Genomic DNA, 19,072 nt, shown 5'->3' with positions numbered 1-19,072 from the left:
CCTGTAGTCCTCAAGTGTTGGTGCAAGTCCTCCTGGCCATCAAGAGCATTTTGGAGCTTAAAGCTTTCACAGGCTGCCTCCTGGCCACCAGGTGGAGGTGGAACTCGAGCCATCCTCCTCTCAAACACAGCTGCTAGTAGCAGATTTGCAAGCAAACCGGGACTCCTCTTTGGTGGGCTTTGCTTACCTTTGGGGACTGTTCTTATGGACAGACCACATGAAGTAATGGCTATGCTGTTCAGATGGGGCCAACAGCAATGTGGAGGGAGGAGTGTGAATGAATTTCATAGACTTTAGCTGCTGTTAAATTATTACGGACAAAGAAAGAGGTGTGCACTAGCAGCTACCATTGCCAACCAAATATTGTGTTGCTACAAGTGAAAAACTTGATAAAATATCATAGAATGCTGGATTTGGTCTGTAACATTTCAGTTGTAAAGCCAGGATGTATCTGTCCTGGCATGGACTTCCCTCCACTTCTTTATCTCACCTGATAAAACTGAATATTGGTTTAATCCAACTTCAGATTAAATTCTCTGCTGTGATATCCCCCATTTGGTCCTTGTGGGTACCTCATCAGTTAATTCTGGGAAGTTCTAATTGTCAGTATTGGTAGCTTTTGTTTCCTACAAAACTACTTTTCCGCCGGAAAATTTTATGTGAAACCTGAACGTTTTTCTTACAGCACGTGTTTTCACAAAATCCAAAGCAGAATTGCTGGATTTGTGCTTTGTTTGTTTTTCACTTTGGTCATTTAAACACGTGGTGAAATCGGGGGGGGAAAAAAAGCAATCGATCCTCCTCAACTTTTCTCCTCCAAATAAACAAAATGCCTCACCCAGAGCAGGCTGAGGATGCAAACAGCTGTTGCTGTTTATGCTCTAGGGCTGTGCAGGCTCCCCCCAGAGAAGGTACATGCACAGCAGCTCATGCATTTGGGACTCCTATAGCTCTGCTGTTGGCTATATCTCTTTTTTTCCTTTTCTTCCCTGCTGGGACAAACAATTATGTGCTCTCTTATTTTTCCCCCCAGAAATGAAGCCGAGAGCCTGCCCGTGAGGATGGTACATGGTTCATACTCTATGCCTTGCTGACTCACACATCAAAAGAAATTTCTTAATATTGTGTAACCTACTGTTTCTTCTCATTACTGGCACTGAAAATACGTCTGAGATCTGCAATGAAAACTGTGGCAATTCAGAGTGCACGGTGGGCTCTCTGCTTAGGATAAGCAAGGTCTTTATATGCTTAAATTTGCAATTGTCTCTTGACATTGAAGTATGAGGATCTGTATTCATTTCTTTCATGGTTTCATGACTTAAACATGTGTGAACATCCTTCTCTGCTATCACACATCAGGTGCTCTAACCATCCTTCCTGGTTGTCTACTGGTCAGCAAGTGCATGTGTCACTGGCAAACAGTAGTGTTTGCTTCTCCTTCAAAGGAGGTGAGTTTTGTTTCCTTAGTAGGTTTTTGTTTGTTTGTTCTCTTTAATTTTCTTCCAGAATAGAGTTCTCCATTCAAATCTGACACAATTACATTTAGAGGTTAAACAACTGTAAATGCTTAATTCACAGTCTAGTGAAAATCTTTTAATTGATCTAAAGTTCAATTTGATTATGAGTTTTCTCTTCTTGAAAAGGTGTTGGTTTTATTGAGCCTGCCTGCTCCCTTGTGCTCTTGAAGGACATATGTGAGTTGAAAACAAGTTTATTGGAAAGCATGGTGCTTGTCTGGCTCTGCTTATCTTGCAGGTATTTTCTCTGAGAAGTGTTTTAGAATAAGGGTGGTGAGGCAGTGGCACGGGTTGCCCCATCCCTGCAGACACCCAAGGTGAGGCTGGAGAAGCTCTGAGCACCTGGTGGAGCTGTAGGTGTCCCTGCTCTCTGCAAGGGGGTTGAACCAGACAGACATTAAGGTTCCCTTCCAACTCAAACAATTCCATGATTCCCACGTGTGGCATTTCACTCTCTGAGATGCAGTGAGATTGAGGGCAGGATTAGGGCTCTACCAGCTGAGCCTTGACACCCTACAGCAGAATTCCCAGCTCCAGCTCTCTCCTGCTGACAGAGGGTACATCTTTCTAGGAGAGAAGGCAGAGCCAGATGCACCATCTCTGCTCCGACATCCTTTAGCACACGTTCATTTCTGCAACACCTCCCACCCAGGAACAGCTGCTGACAGTGTTGGGCCAGATGTATCTTAAGGATCTTCCCAAATCAGCCCTTCTGGCACTTGTGCACTGTTTATGTCAGTGTTACTGAAATGCTTTGTATTTCAGCTTGTTCTCTCCCACCAGCCAGCAGCACACGGCTATGAGTGACAGACATGAGACAATGTAAAGAAATACTTTATAACTGCTGAAAGATTCAGGAACCTACACGAAAAGGGTTTGGATACTGGATAGAATTAAAGGAATATGCAAAAGTCAAAGGTTAACAGATCATTACGTGGAGAGCTGGACTCGATGACCTTTAAAGGACCCTTCCAACTCAAGCAGTTCTATGATATTTTATGTAGAAAATCACTTATCTCCACAGCTTTGAGTTACTGAGAGCTTCTTGCCTCTCAGTAACTAGCATCGATGTCACTATCTGCTCCCTGACCTTACCACTGCACAATAGCATTGCTGTTCTCAGCCCTGCAGAAAGTCAATTGCTTGAAATACAATTTTTAAAAGCTATTACTTTTCAAATGATGTCAAAAAAGAAGCGAGTAGGAGTCGAAGGTCTTAGCAGGAATGGTGTGAAGCAATCAGAAAACGCAGATAACACACTAGAGTGCTGCAGGAGAAAGAAAAGCCAGAAGCATCCCTAGCCAATTCAAGGAATTGCTCTCTCCCCTCTAGGCTGAATGTATTTACCCTTTTCTGTGCTTATGTTGAGCCAAGCTGAGTTGAGCTACCTGTTGTGATATTCACACTCATTGGCAATCAGCTAAATCAGGGTTTGTGGAAGGTTTATTTCAGCTGCTCTGTGGATACAATACCTGAACAAAACCTGCACAAAATCCAGGCAGCAGCTTCTGGCCCTTCTTGCACTGCTCTTTGCAGCTGTACTCACAATCTGAAATTAATCCACCATCCAAGAGTACAGGTAGGAGGTTTGCTGTGAACTTCTAAACAGCCCCATGGGTTTGTGACTTATGAGAACATCAAACAATTTCCATTTCCATTTTTCTAAGAGAAAACACTTCAAGTATTTATCTACCAGAAACTTTGTCACCTTAGGGGAAAACCTTAAAAAGGAGATATTTCTTCAGACAGTTTACCTTGCTGCTAATATAGACGTCAGTGAGTGCTGATATTGCCTCGCTGAGAAAGATCTGAGTAGGAAAGTTTTGTTTGAAGGCCAAAAGTCCATTTGTTGTCAAATGAATAAGGCAAAAATGACCGTAAATTTCAAGAGCAGCAGAAAATGGCCTGAAGTGACCATTGGGCAGGATCAACATGGCCCAAAATGTTCAACTGTGGGAGTTGTGAGAAGCAAGAGGAAATAACAGCCTGACTGAGAGCTCTGAAAAAATACCCAAACCCAAAGATGACAAACCTTCTCTATGCGTATGAGAATGAAGTGGGGAAAGGGCAGAGTTTTAGGCTTATCCCTGAGTGTGTCATGTTACCCAGCACCGGACCTGAGCCACATCTGCCAAGAAGTCCATCTCTATAATCACAAAATCGCAAAAATCTTCTTTCTGGAAATGAAAAGAAGAAATCCAGAGCTCATTTCTGGGAAACTGAGAATCTCATCTCTATTTTTAAAACCTAAAAAAACATAGGTTGTTCTCCAACTAATTACTTTAAAAAAGATTGTTTTTCTTTTTAAGGTGGTTTTGCCTATGCACTCAAAGAAATAAGACATCTGCTCAGCAGAGAGGTATTGCCAAGAGCTCCTGCTCCTGCTATGAATAGTCCATGGAAAGTGGAAGACTTTCAGCAGGTTCAACTGGAAGAGCCTAATTAACAAATATCTCAGGCTGCAGGAGCAGGAGGGATTGGGTCAGACAGGCTCAGAAAGATATGGGAATTGAACTGGGCTAAGAAAATGTCCTCTGTGTTGAGCTACTGACTGGAAGAAAGGCAGAGCAGCTCCTGCTGACTGTGAAATGGAGCTGGTGTCAAGGCTCTGCTTCTAATTTCAGTTTTTAAACCTGCAAAATTAGAAAATACGAAAAACCTTTTTGTTGTTGCTGTTCCTAGCGAAAAAGAAATAATATGCATACACCTTTTAAAGCAGTGATCCCTGGATAATTGTTAGTCTGTCGGCTCTCATGTCCAGAAATGGTGAGAAGAGTTACTAACGGAATTAGTTTTTCTCAAGACATTCTATATGATTTAGCTCTAATGGTGGATATTCATCTTAGTGACAGGAGAATGTTTATTAGCAGTACAGGCATTCATCTGCACCGATTGCATGGGCAAGACTGGAGATGTTGTACTCAAAAAGAAATTATTCACTGTATTCCAACTCTGAATGACTATGGCTTTGTGAGCTCTTGTTTTACTTCTGCCAGAAACAGCACAGGTTGATTAATAAATTACACAGATTAAACGCTTTGAATTTTCAATTCATACACACAGTGCCAAGAAAGTTTTCTTCAGATCCAGCACTGCAATTTGGCACAAGAGAAATCTATGGGGAGAAGAAAAGTTGTGGAGAGAAAAGTTTGAACATAACAGGAGCAGCCCTGAATGTTTCCTGATGCTTCTGCTGGACTGGAGACTCGGTGTGCTGGCTTAGGGCACTGCCTCCCCTGGAAACACCCAGCTCACAACAGTTATCACAACAGTTACACAAGTAACAGATATTTTCCCAAATCTCTCTCTCTGGAATGTTTCACTTTTTGTTTTTTCTTTTCTTCCCCCAGTGATCTTTTCTTGCTTATAACTGGTCCAATGCCTCTTAAAATTGCAGAGAGTACCTAAACCCTGTAACAGCCCTTCTGGTGTTCCTCCCAGCACCACAAGCATCTCTCTCTTGCTCTTGCTCACCCTGCTGTGTGCCCAGGAGGTCTCAGCTGGTCAGATCTACAGTCTATTTGATGCAGTGATTCAGGGCAGTCTGCTCATTAACACTTAATTTCTCCATTGCTTGCCTGAGGCTTGCCAATGTGGTTTCAAAAATAATGAATTTAGCTACAACTTAAGGAACATTTTATTTTCATCTGAAGACAGCCAGGGAACAGTCGTCATCTGAAGACAGGTTACAGTCATGTATTTTTCTCTGCTGTTCCTCCTGGAGAACTTCTCTGAGGAAGCTTAATAAATGGAAAGGGCAGCAGAGGACAACCAAGCACTGGGACTGCAAGGCTCTTGGCAAGGTGTAATGCAGAGTGATTTTGATAGCAGATCTCTGCAGGAATTTGCCCATTTTCAGCTCTAAAAATGACTGCTGTCTTCCTCCTCATTTCTGCTTTTATTTTACTGTTAATTCTGTAGTTGGAGAGAAAATGGGATTTACAAAACAGGTAAAATGTTTGCCAGTGCTTTTACTAGGGCTGCAGGTATCCTGAGGTAATTATCTTACACCTCTGAAGTGCCAGGATACAGAGATCAAAATAAACTCTTCATTCATTTGCATTATAGACGGAAGAGGAAAAAGTAAAACGCTCAACAGCATGCCTGCTTTCTGCCCGAGGATGAAAGGGAGAGTACACATCCTCCATGTCACTCCATCCCATGGTCTTCAGGTAGTCTGTGAAGGTGCACAGTATTATGTACTGCACAGTATTCTCTATGAATATCACAGAATTCTCTACTGAGCAAGTGACAGTTTCCTATGGAGCCCTACACCCTGGTCACTGCCAACACAAAAGGATCTCTCTCTCTGGATTTTCTACTGTAATAAATGTAATAAATACTGTAATAAATGAACTGTTATGTTCAATAAATTTATTAATAAAACCCTAGTGATCGTTGCCCCTCAATCATTCTATCTGCTATGACAGTAGAGCTGATCCTTTACTCCTCTAGACTTCCAACAGAGTTTGAGGAAAAAGCAGAATTAAACCATCGAAGTTAAAATCAGACAAAACTAACAAGACTGACCTTGGGACTTCTGGTTGTTTTTGTTGAGGAGGAAGAGGGAGAGGTTCAGATCACTTAGCTTTGAGTTGCTTTGTGTGCTTTCCTACCACATGAGGTCAATCTCAAGGGAGTGAGAACATTAAGCCCCAGGGTTAGGCATGGCTGCAACTTGATCAGATCAATAAGAAGAACTGTTTTCTTTTTCTTTTTCTTCATGAAACCAACACTTTTTAGGTTTTCCAGCAATCTAGAAACTCCAATATAAGCCTTGTACTTGGTAAAATAGTCATCCAGTACAAGGAGATGAAACCTCTGCCTTTCCCAGACCTTTTTTATTATAGTAAGTGTTGCTATTAAGCTCAGAATTCCTTAACCTGTTAACTGTATAACATACCAAATTCGTAACATGATTCATATTTAGGCATGAAAGTTCATTCATAAAACACTGTGAAACTGTGTGACTGGAAATGCAATATTTTCTACTCTGATATTGCTGCCCACAGTTTCTGAAATATTATTAAAATTTTAATTGAGAGTGTATGTAGCTGCCCTCTATTAATACATCAGGGGGTGATTACCAGGAAGCAGTTGGTGAATTGCAATGAGCACAGATGAGCTATTAACTGCTTGAGGTGACAAAAATGGTACGAGTTTGGGTAAAAACAAGTTGCAGTGGAAAGCTGACAGAAATGAATTTGTTTCTTCTATGAAAGGAAAGTAACTGAAAAATCTGATAAGCCTCTGCCTGCCTGAGAGGTTATCTTTGCATGGGCAACGATCTGCCCTTTGCCATGGTCACAAGCATGGGTCTTAATAGGAAGCCAAGGAGATTTAAATAAATTATTAAGAAAAGAATCTGACTAAGGAAATTCGGGCTTTAGACAATGTCAAGGGACTTTTGGGATTCTTCAGTGCTGGAGGTTTTGAAGAATAAGTAAATGTTTCACAGTGGTCACTACAGAAGGGGAAGGAATCAATTCTGATTAAAACCAACTCCCAAGAGCTTAAGTGCTGTATTTGAAGAGAGCATAACACACTGATAATAGAGGGAGACTAAATGAAATGAAAGGCCATTGAAATGCACTTAAGCATTCAGATGGAGGGGAGTGAATATTGCTAGGAAAGCCTTGATTTTCTGTGGTGTGTGGGATACAAATCCAATAGGAGAGCCACCCCCCCTGCCAGCTGTACTCATCTACCCCAGCTGTCATGTTAAGGTAATTTGATTGTGCAATCTCTTCAGAATAACCAGCCTCAATACATAAATCCATAGATACCCCATGAAGTGAAGGTGAAATAAATCAAAGGAACAAAAGAACAACTTCTAAAATCCTATTTTAAAAACTCTTTTCCCCCCAGTGATTATTGTGTATCACAAGAAGGTAAAAAGCTCCTTGAATTAAAGAACCACCTCTGCAAATCATTCCAAATTGTCATGTATGCTAGCAGGATCCTTTATGAAAATGACTTACAAAACACAGTAGAACTGCAAATGACCCACCAGGAATTAAGACAACCAAAGTCAGTTTTTATTGCTTAAAACTATTCGGATGATAAACTGTGATAATTCATCTTTAAGTACAGAACTGCGGGATTCATCTTAAATGAATTTGTTTAATGCCATCTGAACATCTCACTAAGCTCTTCAGGAGCACTCAGACAGATATTCCCCACAAAAGTTATAATCAACAAACCCAACAAACTGTGCTATTCCATCCAAAAAGGGTAGCTCAGAGGAAAGAGAAACTAACGAAAGTTGCATTGTGATGGATGTGGTTTCCCTCTCCCCCCCCCCCCCCCCCTCCCCCCAATTTTCTATTTGGATGATGGTGACCTGGATGATGGTAACCCCTACTCTTCCTATGACTCTTGCCAGGATGCCATTGCAGGCTGGTGGCATCCTGGGGCTATGCCTGATCAGCAGGCAGCGTGCTTCTGGGCAGCAGTCATAGAATCACCGAACATCCTGAGTTGGAAGGGGCCCATTAGGATCATTGATTCCAACACCTGGCTCTACACAGGACCACCCAGAAATCAGACCAACCAGTTGGTTCTGGTTTTGTGTAACTCATTAATTGAGCAACTTCATGTGCTCGTGCTGTTTGAGAATCTGCTATTGTAAGGAAAGTTTGGTATCAGGAAAAAACACGGAAACGATTTGCTGAATTACATCTTATTAACGGGAATATTTTCTAATTTACCTGATTGGACACTACCAGATTCCTTTGGCAAATCCTTCTCTGGACCTGTCATCTTAGATGTTCTAATATCAGTCTTCCTCTGTTACACGAACATCATGCTGATGTTTCATGGACAGCAGTCGTGTGCTTCTGTCTGCAGTGGGACCAATAACTTGACTGTTCTGTCACCTGCAAATTCTTTCCAAAATGAGAGAATAAATACAGGAACAAAATCTTGGCATTGAAGAGTCAGTTGGTCTTGGAGAGAGGATGGGGGTTTGTCTCAGTTTAAGCCTGTACTGCTCCTTAATCTGGGTGTGAAAAACTGGGTTTCTTGTCGCTTGTTACTCTCCCAGTGCTCTCTTTGCTCTGCATGTGGCAGTGTGCAAAGACCTGTGTTCTTTTTGCATGGATGCTGGTAGAAGAGGACATGGGGGAACCTTGGAGCCAAGAATTTGCCCCTTCCATTACACATCTCTTTCAGAGAGCTGTGTGAGGTCAACCATCTGTCCCGACTGTGACTCTGGTCCAGGTCACAGTGAATAATTCCCACTTGTATCACCAGCATTGTTCACTGGTAATACCTATAGACATCCCCCTAAACTGCTGTGGCATAGACTGGACTATTGGTCTGGCACTGGGGAAGAAGCACAGTGGTGGAAGGGAAGGCACAGGTGACTGTATAGCTTCAGGTACTCCATGATTGCCACAGCCTTGCTGGCTTCCCATAAACTAACCCAATAATTCAATATCTTTTACCTTGCCACAATGAAACAGTCATTTGTGGAGTCTCCCTTGCCGAGAAATGACTTGGTGCCACTAAGCTGTCAAGCAATATTCAATTGAAGAACAGATTTTGGGGGATTAGCACTGGCCTGATCAATACTGTCATATTTGAACAGCATCTGAAGTTATTGTTTGATGGCACAGAGAGACAATTTGGGAGAATTATCTGCCTGTTAGAGTTCAGGCCACATCTTCGTCTCATTTTATGACATTTCCCCATGGTTTGGCCCCTCTGTGGAAAAAAACCTGTTTTTCTGGGAGCTTGTTTATGGCATTTTTCCCACAGCATGAACTCACAAGGCTGAAATTCACTCCCAGAGAGTATATGAATGTTGTGAGAGTTGATTACTCAGACTCACCTAGACAGAGAATTCAAAGAGGGACAAAGTGTAACTCACATCCTCATTTCCTCTCTTTTCTGACACCACTTCTAAAGGATTACTTTTCTTCCAGACTGGAGTGCTTATTTTCCTTCTTTGTCCTTTCCTCTATAACATCAAAACTGCACCTCGTTAAGTGATGTTTGTAATGACATCTGGTAGCCATGATATTTTCAGGGGAAGATTTTATATGAAAAGCCACTTTATATTGTTGACCAAGCAATTACTTTTGAGGTCATGGCACTTATGGCGATGTACACTGAGCACATCTCTTAGGAATATGTTGAAAATTAAGCTCCAGTATCCAGAACATCAGTTCTAAACCCACTGCTACTTGCTTAGTGGGAGTGAGTTATCACCAGCAAAACAGCACTGGAGCAAAACTGTTCCACTGCACACGTTGGATCTGTGCATGTGCAGCAGAACCTTCACTCTGTGAAACTCTGGGCACATATAGATAAATGTTGCTAGCAAAAGGCATTGAGATGCTGTAACGTATGTCACATATGCCTCCAGCATACCTCACTAGGAAACTATGTACCTGCCTACTGGCCTTAGAGATGGCAAGTTACTCTGATGCTATGCTGATGAGAGAAGTACTGAGAATTATGAGGATGTTTGAAATGAGCCCCATTTCCTTCTGATTGCACAAATGTGCTATTTCACAAATGCCTCCAGCAAAATAGCCCCATTTTGAAATACTGGATGATGAGCTGCCTGTTAAATGGCCCAAATAGCAGCAATGTATCCTGCCAAGCAATTGACAACTTTGAAATACATCCCACGTACCAACTCAAAGCAGGTGTCTTGCTCCATGCAAAAGAACATGGCCATGAAGGAGCAGCTGTCTTGTTGTGTATCCGAGATATCTTGTCCATGCGTTGTCCCTCTGTTCAGTTTGAATTGGCACAAGGTGGTAGAATTGAAGTTGTTTCCCAGAACCCAAGTAAAACGTGACTTTATTTCAGACAAACATTAAAGAAAACTTGAAAGGGGGAGGAACTCTTGCACTGTTGAGTAGTAGAAAGACATCCTCTTTTTTTCTTTTTTTGCATGTGTCATTTTGAGTGGGAAGGTGAGGCCTTCATTCCTGGAGATGGTTGGGAAAGCCTCTGCACTATGGAGATCAATCACAGCTTGTGCTGCACGGCTCATTCAGAGAAACTAATATCCAAAGAATGGGATTTTCCAAGACTTCGTTTTACAGCTAGACAAAGCTCATCGTTTTATAGTACTCCGTCCACCAGAGGGAGAAATTTACTGAACAGTAACAGTCCTTATTTATAACACAATGTGAGATTGAGGTACAGTTCCTGAGAGTATTTTCTGCAATAAGAAACTAATAGATCTTTGTGGCAAAGTGCACAAAGACTTAATTTCCCCAAAGCCCTCATTCTTCCTATAGCATCTACCCACGCAGGGCAAACCATGGTCCATCTAGGATTTGTATTTATTTATTTGCCCTCCAGCGAGCTAGGAAAGGCTTTCTTTTTTTAAAAACAAACAAACACAAACCACTAATTACACAGGTTGGAATGGCTTTTACTAACAGTTACATTTACTTTGCCTCTTCAGAGACAAGCAGTGGTGAGAAAGAAAAGAAACTGACACTGTCACTGGGTTTAAAGGTGTTAATTACCTCTATTTCTCTACCATGGCAGAAGGTTGTGACCATCTTGTAGATGATGCTGAATTTCTAATAGTTATTCATCTTTGCTGCCTGCTTTCTACTTGTCTTTAAAAAAGAACATCGGTGCCCTTTTTAGAACAGAACCACTCTTCCATTAAGTAGCAAACTACTCCTGCTCTGAGTGCGTTGACCTGCATTTTCAGCATGCTTTAATAATAAAAGCTACACGTATCCTTCTCTCAAAGCTATTAAATCACGGAAGAAATCTATGCTAAGACAAGAAAGTGCACACTTAGAAAGCGAGAAGGGCTCCAAAGTGCTGGAATATTATTTGTTTTGCAACAATGGATCAACACCTTCAGTCCTTAGCTCCACTTTCCGTGGTGTCTATAGAAGCAATAAATCATTTTGATCCCCTATGGTGTGCAGCACAGTTTGCACACACAGCCACAAATACACATGAGTATGTCAGGCAAGTATGGAGAATAGATATCGATGCTGGTAAAGTGAATGTGTTTAATATATTTTGTGTGGCAGGTGTTATTTGATTTCTAGCAACACCTGAGAAAGTTAAGCCATGCAGATGTCAAATAAATATCCAGGAAAAGAAAAAAGTTAAATAGGAATTGGTGACTTCAGAGCAGCCAGGTGCAAATTTCAGCCCCAGGAATGGCAGCAAAGAGCTGTGACAGAGCATACAGCCACCCCAGTGTTAAAAAGAGGAGAAAAAGAGGAGAAAAAGAGGAGAAAAAGAGGAGAAAAAGAGGAGAAAAAGAGGAGAAAAAGAGGAGAAAAAGAGGAGAAAAAGAGGAGAAAAAGAGGAGAAAAAGAGGAGAAAGCTATTCTATGTTTTCTCTCTGCGTTCTGCTGAGACTCTGCATCTCCCAGCCTGAGGTATAGAGGCATGGACTCAAGTTATGCTGGTAGGATGTTAACAAGATTTCTGCTTTTATCAGGAGAATGAAAATATATCATTATAAGGAGATCAAGGAATGAAGAGGACATCAGTGCTCTTAGGGAGAAAGATGATGCTGGAGGTGCACAGCGTAGGTACAGAAGGGGGAAGGAAGATGCAATGCTTTTTTGTAGATGTGAGAATCCACTGCAGGATCCTATGTAATTTCTGGCTACCCGTGGGTGATGAAATACCCACAGCTCCCTTCCTCCTCATCGCATCCAGAAAAGCTGGGGTGCCTTTCAGCTTAACACTTTATATCACAACCAGCTCCATCCACAGTGCTTTACAGCAGACACGATAAAACTGAGATTTTCATCTTTATCCCTAAGTGACTGCCGCCTCCTCTGCAGTCAGAACTTATTGAACTCCTGATGCTTTACTTTAGGCAATAATTCAGCCAGAATTAATTTTTCAAATGATTGTCATCTTCTTCACCATTCATTTTCCTGTTCTCACACTTTTAGTGGTCCTGAGTGCATCTCTGTCACAGGTCACATATTAATATTCTGTGCTGTACTCTGTGTTCAGTGCTGCCTCCACAAACCCTGCCTCGCTGCAAACATTTTCAGAATGCTGCTAATTAGTGATTATTCAGAAAGGCAGTCCTGTTTGGCAGAATTTTCCTTTTACTGGTTTTGCTATCATGAGGTAAATAGATGCACTCAGTATCACTGAGTTTGGAAAGCAGGAGCAACCAGCTTAAGGGCAAAAACAAGTCAGAGTCAGGTCTTTCTCACTTTGCTTTTGCTGGGATTCTCTCGTGTCTCCTTCTGCTAGAACTAGAAAAGATCTGATTGTAAAAGAGTCTTAAATATGAGCCCAACTTTGATGTGAGCTTCTTGAAATAAGTGCCAGTCTATTTGGGCTTTTGTACCTTGAATATAACATGATAAACAGCAACAGTAAGTGCTTTTAAGAATATGAATGGCTGTTCTAAGAAGTATACAGCTATTAGGCATTAATACCTCATTAATCTTTCATTGCTTGAGCTAAATTCCCAACTAAAATTACTAGATTTCTAAGTATGCAAAAATATATTAGTGTTTATAACAATTTGGTTTGGTAAAGCAGTTCTAAATGAGATGTCACTGCTTTTTAATTTGCTTTAAGCTGTCTTAACTTGTCTTTGCAGAAACGATGGCGTTTTCCCTTTGTAAGCTGCAGCAGTGCCATTACTGAAGTTACGTTGATGAACTCCTGCACTCTATCAGCAAAATTGGGAGATAATTTTAATCCCTGGCTCAGATCAAAATTATTCTAAACAATCCCATTTTTTGTCATTATGTAATCACACGGAGTACTTAAAAGTTCCTCTTTATACTTCAGGGCATTTTCAGCATACCATGGAAACAAATAACACCATCTAGGGAGGCAAAGAGGCAGCTGGGAGCCATAAACATTGTATTCTTATAGTAGTTGAATTACTGACCCGGTTTTCAGCCGTAGGCAAGTCACAGAAGTTTTCACATTTCATTTGTCATTATTAATGGGCTTTGTTTGTCATAAAAGAAGGAAAAAAAAAATTGCTTTTACTTGCTCTGTGGAATAATTTCAAAGCTCTCCCTGCTCTCTGTGCTGGCTCATGCTTGGTGGCCAAGTATTCACACCAGCATCTTACCAAATCTTGCATTTCTTCTTGAGATAGCCTTCTGCCATCATATTAGTGCTTTGGGCTCCGTTTTTAATCAAAACAAAGATGATTTGAATGTTACTTTGAGAAAACTTGGTGCGAGTACCAGCTCATGGGTGGGTGCTTGCTCAGCATGGTGACAAATTCAGGTCAGGCTCAAAGCCCAGCTTTGGCAGCTCCAGGTCAGATGTCTCAATCTGTTCACCACAGAAAGAGTTTAACTGCTGGACTTCTGGAATTAATTTGGAAAACATGTAGGAACAGGGTCAGAACACGTCTCCCAACACGCAGGGTAAGACCCAAAGCACTGGGCTGCTGGCTGTTCTTGGAAAGGAAAAAAGCCTTCCAACATGCTTAGAAACTGACTCTGAAACAGAAATCTTTGCTCAATCGTTTGAGTACTCAAAACCTTCCATAGAAACGTACAACAATTTGACATTTTCTGATGACTGTTCTCTTTCTACTGAAAAAAATACAAATTGAATAAATTAACTACTTAAATCTATAATGTGTTTTGTCCTTTCCCTTCACCTCATCACTTCGGGATACGATGATTAGCATCCTCAGTTATTATCTATACAAGAAAGCAAAACTATTCCAAAAAAACTTCAGCCAGCATCCCATTGAACTGGAAAATTCTATTAAGAGGGAAGTATTTGTATTTACGTGCCCCCAACCAATGTGAGGGTTATTGCTTTTCTTTCCCACACTGAATAGGTTTAAGACTGTAATCTCAAGCAGCAGCTATGGTGAGTTCCATGAAAATGGTGTTTCAAATATTTCCAAAATTCTCAGCACTGTTTAGTTACATTCAGTCAAATCTGGGCAGATAAATCTCCAGAAAACTTCATACATGTCATATCATGCACTTAAATATGCAAAGGAAGTACAGGTGCTAAATAAAAAAAAATACAGTTTTCCTAAGTATAGACTAATATGGCTTGCAATAGTGGTCAAGTTAACTATATTTTTGTTTTTTCATTTATTGAAGTCTTAGAACTAGGATAAACCAAGCAAAAGAAGTTTCCTATCTACCCTTTACATTGAGGTTACTCCTCAGGGTAGACATGTATTAATGCACATAGATGCACGTCCAGCAATGTCCCCAGGTGATCTTGTTAGCAATTTAACAAGTTATCTCCAAATCAGGCCCTGCCTTTCCTGCCCTTTCTTATGTGTGTGATTGAGGCCTTGCTTCCCAGCTTGTCTGTTCAGCATGAAAATGAAGTGTCTGATGCTGTGCTCCTTCAGTGCTTGTCTGCACTGTATGTAAATGCGATCTTGCTCACCTAAAGTCTTCAGATCCTATTTGTGAAGGTGACTGTGGAAATTTTCAGATGTCAGAAGCACACACAATCCACCTGTGTAAAGAAAACCAATGGCCATTAGACTCTGCCAGAACTTTGGGTCTGTTGGAAATGTTTTCTTTCTGGGTTAGGAGGAACAGATGAAACCTTGAAATCGACTCAGTGGAAAAAAAAAAAAAAAAAAAAAAATCTAAAAACCCATTCGTTTTTGTTAAATATATTTTCCTATACATTACAATGGTTACTCCAGATTGATCATTGAGTGGCTGACTATTCCCTGGGTGATATAAGAGTGCTGCTCTTGTCTGCTTGGTCAAATGAGAAAAAACTCTGGAAGATGTGTTCGTTTCATTGTCTATCAATGCAATCCCAATTGTCTATCAATGAAATCAGCAGTAACTGTACTTGAAATGTATGTTTAAAGGGAATACATACATGTCATACTGTCAGGCTGTATGTCTATTAAGTAATATTTATGACAGGCCTCAAAATAATATAGAAATATTCAAAACAATATCAATGAAAAAAGCAATATATATTAATATTGTTAATATTGCATTAATATATGTAGTGTGTGCATATACGTATTATGTATTATAAATAATAACTTATTAAAACCTGATTTTGACATTTCCAAAGACCACATTTTCCTTACAGGAGTTTTCTGCAGGGAAGAACTTGCACCGCAATCAGGTGAATGTCACGAGGTGCAAAAGCCCTCTGGTTTTCATCAAAACGTGGCTTCCCAGAAGAGAATGGGCTTAACCAAAATATATAACTGAAGTCAATTCCTGTGAAGAATTTCATTGTTGTAACTTCTACATCCATTTGTGGGCTGAAGATGGAGCTGCTATGGGCCAGCCTATTTCATAATGAATTGTGCGATGAAAGGATTAGGAGCAGAGCTGGCAAGCTGCCATGAGGCTTTGGCAAGAGAACAGCAGAGGAAGACAAAGCCCACAGATGGAAATGTCTCCATGCGTTGGCAAGGATGCAGTATCACCAATGTTTGATCCCACTGTGCTCAGGAGCAGCACAGACATGCAGCAACCCATAGCAGCAGGCTATCCAGCAGAATGGACTTGAATTCACTGAGATGTGGGGCTTCCCCACCAAAAAGGGACAGGAACATCCTACAAGGCCCACCACCTCTCAGCCTTATCCCACTGAGGCTCAAAACGGAAACAGCATTGATGAGCTGCATCATAGGCCCCACATCTGGGGATTCTCCTCTAACAAGAATGAGGGAGGGGAAGGAGGCTGTGCTCCTTACTGCTCTTCCCCAGGTTCATTTGGTCAAGCTGTTCAAAGCAGCTTTGTTGTTTTCTTTAGTTCGAGCGTTCAAGTATAGAGCACATCTGAAGTCAATAACAAATGAAAGTGGAAAAGCAGAAAGAATTGTTTTTCCCTAGCCAGCTGGGCAAGCACCTATTCATAAGCATCAGTGTATGCACTGTGAGAAAATGTCATGCTTTATAAAGTTCAATCAATGGTTGAACTCTTTGGGTTTGTTGGTTTTGTTTTTTTTTTCTTTTTACATTCTGCTCTTGATGGGGTGATTTCACATTTCCACAGTATTTAGCCTTTCGGGGCCTCAAATTCAAGCACTTTATATTTGAACGCTGCAGCGTGTGCGCTTCTCAGAGAAATGCAATGTTATTCAAATCACCTTTTTACCATTAAAGAGCATATTTAATTTTCAGACTGGGCTTTTTTTTCTCATATAGCTAACTTCAGATCACAGAAGTCTAACTGCAGTAAAATTACACATCAGCTTCTTTTCTACAACAGTGTAGCTGTATGGAAATTGCCCATTTCCACCCTTTTCTTCAGCATGGAGCTACAGTGAGAGAGCAGCTTCTATGGCCTGTATTATAAAAATGCCAAGATTGCATTTAAAAAAAAGCACCCACTTCAGAATAAATATGAATAAGGCCTAAAGAAAGGACCTTCAAATTAAGGTGTGCAAAGTCTGACAGCAATCTAAATGTGTTCAAAATACCACACAGCAGATTCAGATGGGCTCTGAAGTACTCTGGGGCTCTTGACATTATTGCAATTGTCGTCAGACAAAGACATGATGGATCTCAAAGCAGAATCTACGTAACTTTTCCCGGAAGGATGGAAACAAGGGTAACACTTACTTGGGGAAGTGTCAGAAGAAAAAGAATCTAATGATCTTCCCATGGGTTAGCTCTGGCTGGTACACCATTAGAGAGTAATGCTAAAAAAAAAGTTTAAATCACTTTTGTTTCTGTAGAACTTTGCACTTTTCCTGTATCTCTTTGGGAAAGGTGGGCAGTCTTGTTCTGAAGGTCTGGGCTACTCGTATCTATAAAGCACTTGAAAATCTTATGGGAAATTTGATAGTGATGCAGGGGTAGCTGTGCTTTGGAAGATGAGATTTTCCCCTCTGAGTACAATCTTTTTAGCATTGCTAAGAGCCACCTATACTGCACTGTAGAGTCCTTTTGAAAGGCTCACTAGCAAAATGCATGGGCCTTGATTCTCCCATATTGAAGACAAAAATCAAGGCCTGTATGCTTCATCTGAAAAATAGCTGGCACATGACCTCTCAACTCATCATAGGAATATCTGTGAATAAATGTTTCTCAAAAGGAACCACAGATGTGCCAATCACTGCCAGGTGTTCTGGTTTGAGCCTTTTTTCCAGCTAACCAGTAAGTGTGGTTCTTCTTTACTCTCTAGCTGGTCAGTATTATTTAAACATTGTACCTTCACAAATTCGAGCATATTCTCTGGTTTTCCCTTTGCTTAGAGGCACGTACAGTGCTGTCAGACTGACTGATTGCCTTCACTATTCTACAGACCCAATAAAACTATTAGCAAAAATGAGAGATGCACCAAATATTACCTGTATGTCCTCTTTCAGTTCTGTGATAAATCACTGCTTGTCAGCTTTGAGACTTCGTTTCAAAAGGATGCTACTAAGACCATGTATTTCAAAAGATGTGACTGTCAAACAAAAGAAAGAACATATAGATCCTTTGGATGACATGAAGGGCTGGATCTTCTGGGAAGTGGAATACATCCCAGAAACCTAGGAGACTTACTAACCTAGGAGACAATGCAAGGCAATTAATTCCAGGCTTAGAGCCTAGGAACCTTCACTTCTAACCCTAGGACTTACTTATACCTTGAGCAAAAGTCCGGATTGATCTCTATACGCCATTTATTAGTGCTAACAGACTAACCAGGACCAACTCATTGTGCATTATATCCTCCAGAGAAACTACAAGGTTAATTTAAGTAGGGCATCCACAGTGCTGGGAAAAGTTGTATTTCTCTTCTGTTGCCAGTAATATAAGGCTAGGAACTAAATCGAACAGCCTTTAAGACTCAAGGTCTCCTGAGTACCTGCAATGCTATAATATGATAGAAAGCTACTTACCTTTGGAAGGCCTTAGGTACACATGAAGCTCCAGCCAGACCTCCTCACCTCCACTGCCAAGCTTTAAATGAAATCTGGGAAGGGGTGGATCCTGGCTCCATCCCTTCCAGTCACTCAGGAACACTGCATACACCTGAGCTCTCTTGGGTTGGCCCTGCCTTCTCACCAGGTGCTCAATCACTGGTTCTAGCTGGGACTTAGCATTTCCAGTACAGTACTAGAGAGACCTGGGCTCCCAGACACCGCATAAATCTGTGCTGTGGAGACCATTTCCTTTCTCTTCTGGGATGATTGAATCATTTGAAACTGCAGAAGAGAGAATAATGAATAACAATGTGCAGGACTAATTGGGGCTTATCCACGGTGTTATCTTGGAAATAGCAATGGAAAAAAAGCCATTTCTCAAATATTAGCAGTAACAGCTTCCACTCAGGGGAATGCAGGGTAAGACAGACCAGTGCATAATAAAGTTAAGCTCTGGGAAGCAACTCTGCTGAAACAGACCTGGGGGTGTTGGTAGGAAGCAATCTGAGCAGCAGCAACCTAAGCAGAAGAACTTGTTAGCACTTATCTAGAATGCTACATACAATTCTGGATCCTCCAGTGCAGGAAAGACAATGGTAAACTGGAGCAAGGTTAGCAGAGGTCACCAAGATGCTTGGGGCTGGAGCACTTGCCCTATAAAGAGATGCTGGAAGAACAGGTCTGGCTCTGCCGGTGAAGAAAAGTCTTTGGGGTACTTCGTAGCAGCAGTGCCTATGAG

At 41.1% G+C, this 19,072-nt stretch overlaps 1 long non-coding RNA gene across 1 annotated transcript; it reads right to left on the bottom strand.

Moving 5' to 3' along the window:
- Positions 1 to 13,464: 13,464 nt before the first annotated feature.
- Positions 13,465 to 18,341, bottom strand: LOC128081460 (uncharacterized). The gene is made up of 4 exons (XR_008207197.1): positions 18,310 to 18,341; positions 17,773 to 17,873; positions 14,880 to 14,951; positions 13,465 to 13,822 (listed from the first exon to the last, which is right to left on the bottom strand). It is a non-coding gene; the product is annotated as an uncharacterized LOC128081460 (long non-coding RNA).
- Between the last annotated feature and the right edge of the window lie 731 nt (positions 18,342 to 19,072).

The sequence above is a fragment of the Tympanuchus pallidicinctus genome, unplaced genomic scaffold, assembly GCF_026119805.1.
Source record: "Tympanuchus pallidicinctus isolate F22 unplaced genomic scaffold, pur_lepc_1.0 scaffold21, whole genome shotgun sequence".
Taxonomy (NCBI): domain Eukaryota; kingdom Metazoa; phylum Chordata; class Aves; order Galliformes; family Phasianidae; genus Tympanuchus; species Tympanuchus pallidicinctus.
This window is presented reverse-complemented; position numbering and strand designations above follow the sequence as displayed.